Here is a 3,363-nt window from a genome sequence, read left to right on the forward strand (position 1 = left end):
GGGGGGCTGTAAGGGAGAGTTCGTGCGTGTGTGTGTTTGTTTTCTCTATTGCTTATCAACAGACGTTGATATCCTGAACGCAGTTACAAGTAGGCTGGGTGTCCAATGGTTCAGTGTGAAAAGGCTGAAGATGGTGAATACACCTGCCGTGTGGCTACAAATAAATAAAATGACTGGGAAAGCCAATTCCTTGCTTTCAGGTTTAGTAACAGTTTTATGGCACCTGCAACACAAATTAATATTATATCATATGAGTGCCAAATATTAGAGGTGTTTGTTTTGCTTTAGTAAGGTTTTACGGCGCTCGCAAATGCATACGGCCATAAGAGCGCCAAGGGGTGGATGCCAACGGAAAAGTCCAAACGCGGTTTTAGGCTCGCTCTGCTCACCTCTCTAGCTTCAACACAGCACAAAGTCTGCTTCGACTATCAAGGCACCCCGGAAATAGCAGTTCAGAGGAGAGTGACAGACATACAAAAGAAGTAGGGGGAAATGACGATAGCAAGGATGAGGAAAGAAAAGCAGCAGTTTCCCCTCTGTTTTTTCGGCTCAGTATGAGCATTGCATTGATAAATCAACCATTTTCAATTCTACTGTGTATAAGATCATGTTAATATCTCCCCTTTGGGAATGGCCTAAAGAAAACTTCAGTCAGTAGCACTGCCCTGGTTTGTGTGTGTGTGGGGGGGGGGCGGCATTGATGTTTGAATGAAAAGAATAAGCAAACTCCACCAGATCACTTGCTTACCTCAAGCCACAACCATCACATTGCTTTCTATTATCAGTACAATTATTATCAACTAGCTGGGTACCCGTTCGATGAACGGACTCCAAAGAATCGATCGTCATGTCATTGTGGATCCAGTGCGCAGTGATTGTGAACGGAAGCCTCACTTGTTTACAATGGCATCTTAGAAAACGGACTTTCCCAAGATTAGATCTAAATGAAACTAATGAAAATCTGAAAATTAGACTACAGAAACTTCAGACTCCTTTATATAACAGTGCACTCTTTAAATGATTCTGAACCTCCGTTATTTTTTTTCAAATTCGAAAGTTAAGAGGTTCGAAACTTTTAGGCAACCAAAATGACGAACTTTCACATTTATAATATGGTCGCTTTTAAGCACAATTGGGCTATCCCGAAAACTGCTGTTTCCAGAAAATCAAAGGTAAAGTTTTTGGTCCCTTGTTCAGTTTTTTTAAAAGACAAGGAGAGTTTTCTCTATAACCAAACAAATATACACACCAATGAAACCAAAATTCTCGTATAGGTAGGGCAATGCCCACTTTTGGTGCAGGTCAAGATTTCTGGAAACCTGCAAAAAATCTGGGATAGCCCGTTTGTCCTTAAAAGCGACCATATCGAGGGATGCCTGTATCAACAGCATCAGCAGAGTCAGAAGCAGCAATCGGATCTATGACTGGTCGTTGTTGGTTTGTTCGCGTGCAGAGAAGCACATCGACACGATAACAGTCATTAAGTGTAAGAAAAGAGACAGACTTTTAGGGTAAGGAAAGAGTAAGACACACTCACAAAAATAGAGAGAAAGAGACGAAGAAAGACCAACCAGTGGCGCTTTCCAACGACCACCTATAATAATACGAAGTGCCGGTATTCTAATCGAAACCGATGCAAAATGTTCATGATTGACTCGATACTGAAATCGAGACATTGGCCCAACACTACTTTACCCAATCGGATTACTCAAGCACTCCGGTAAGGTTGTATGGAGGGAGAGAGAGAGCACACGGGGCCACATGAACGGGAGCTTGACACGATCGCTCGAGATATACACTGAACTTTTTTCGGACCTTTCGACCCTTTCCCCCGCAAGAAGCCCCATCTGGCCATAGATGCTTTGTCGCGACGCGGGGGTGTGTGTAAAGGCGTGACGCATAGTGTGTAAACACATCGTAAAGAAGAAGTTGTCGTCGTTCTGAATCAGTTTATCGCCTTACCTGGCACGGTTCCATTTGTTTCTTTTTTGTTTGGTTTTGAGTGAACAGAAACACAACGACACAATAACCTTGATTTAGTACAAAGAAAAACACAAAGGCAGGCAGGCAAAAATAAAAGAGGAAGAAGAGATCGGATAAGGAAGTTGGGACTTTCCAGTGGCGCCTTTCAACTACCGTCATTTCGAAAAACAGGGAACTTGGCACAATCTAGAAAGTAAAGGAGTAGGAAGGAGTAACAAAAGACGCAAAGACTGCATACCCAGCTTATCACACACACACACACACACACACACACACACACACACACACACACACACACATACACACACACACACACACACACACATACACACACACACACACACACACACACACACACACACACACACTTTGACAGGTTTTTACCCAAGACATTATAATATTATTGTGCCGAAGGGGTCTTCAAACAACTACATAAGAAATGATGAAGTCATTCTATGATCGTTACTTGTGATATTATAACAGTATTGTTGCTCGCCCCAACATGCAAAAAGGCGCCCTATTTCCTCTCTCGAGAAGTTTATTTCATTGAATGTCTCCGCCTTTCTGAAAAGACCAAGAACACCTCACAGCCTCTGTACTGTTGACCTGGAAATGACAGTTCAAAGCATCCCTCCTCCCAAATGACCAAGCTTGTGTCAATGAGGACGTTAAAACAAGTGCTAAAAAAAAGAATGGTTAGGGGGGAAAGGGAGGTGATATGAAAGCTTAACGGAAGGGTCAACAGTTGTCGGTGTGCAGCGCTTAACTTCTGACATAAACATTCGAGAAAGTTCACGTAGTCAGCCATAATATATTATTTATAGTCCTGAGCAGACTCGCCGTGTCAGTATTTTACGACTAACGTAATTTTAATATTTTCTTCCGCGGATTTCTTTCAGTTTTACACCCTCAGTATTACACCCCATTCAACAATAAAAAAAACCCAACCTCTGACAGGAAAGTGCGACGAGTCCTGTCCTCAAAATGCAGCAGAGAAGGATCCCCAGTCCAGCTTTTAGTTCAAGAGTCCAAATCATAGCCCCTGGAGCCAACTGCACGTTTTATATATTATTCTGCGTTGCCACTATATAATGTACGTTTCATGAATGTCCCCACCAGTGTTGTTGAGAGCCTTGGTTAATCACTGAACATTACATTGAAGGTTAAAAACTCTTTTCTTTGAATGCATTACAGGAAATGGGCCATTGGGGAATGATAATATAAAGATTGTTCAGCTGTTTATAATACAATGGCATTTAATTCGAAAAAAGAACGTGGAGGACACTCCGCTGTGGGGAAATAATAATGAGTTGCGGTTGCCGCGGAGAGACAGCGAGCGAGAGAGAGAGAGAGAGAGAGAGAGAGAGAGAGAGAGAGAGA

General features: G+C 42.5%; 1 long non-coding RNA gene across 2 annotated transcripts in view; it reads right to left on the bottom strand.

Moving 5' to 3' along the window:
- Positions 1–3,363, bottom strand: part of LOC101857510 — a 72,860-nt gene that overhangs the window by 55,800 nt on the left and 13,697 nt on the right. The gene's annotated exons all lie outside the window — the stretch shown is intronic.

The sequence above is a fragment of the Aplysia californica genome, unplaced genomic scaffold, assembly GCF_000002075.1.
Source record: "Aplysia californica isolate F4 #8 unplaced genomic scaffold, AplCal3.0 scaffold00498, whole genome shotgun sequence".
In the NCBI taxonomy this organism is placed as follows: Eukaryota; Metazoa; Mollusca; class Gastropoda; order Aplysiida; family Aplysiidae; genus Aplysia; species Aplysia californica.